The sequence below is a fragment of the Penaeus monodon genome, chromosome 29 (genome assembly GCF_015228065.2).
Source record: "Penaeus monodon isolate SGIC_2016 chromosome 29, NSTDA_Pmon_1, whole genome shotgun sequence".
NCBI classification, from domain to species: Eukaryota; Metazoa; Arthropoda; class Malacostraca; order Decapoda; family Penaeidae; genus Penaeus; species Penaeus monodon.
The window spans coordinates 21,256,686-21,256,911 of record NC_051414.1 but is presented as its reverse complement, the minus strand read 5'-3'; the positions used below and the strand labels follow the sequence as shown (position 1 = coordinate 21,256,911).

General features: G+C 57.1%; 1 long non-coding RNA gene across 1 annotated transcript in view; it reads left to right on the top strand.

Moving 5' to 3' along the window:
• Window positions 1-226, top strand: part of LOC119592012 — a 2,855-nt gene that overhangs the window by 1,002 nt on the left and 1,627 nt on the right. The window lies entirely within an intron of this gene.

Genomic DNA, 226 nt, shown 5'->3' with positions numbered 1-226 from the left:
CCACTAGCTCAAACTCGGAGGCCCTGTCTATTGCAGCCGAAGGCCGCGGAAGACCTCACTCCCTGGGCACGACTGGATGGCAAGTCTGCGGTCATTAGTGTGACGGCCATCCTTCCCGTCTGAGCCAAAGGACGTGACGAAATCCCCACGGGCGCAAAACTCGAAGCACAAGTTGTTCTCATTCGCCGACAGCTCTGAATCTTGGCCTGTGATACTCTCGCATGTC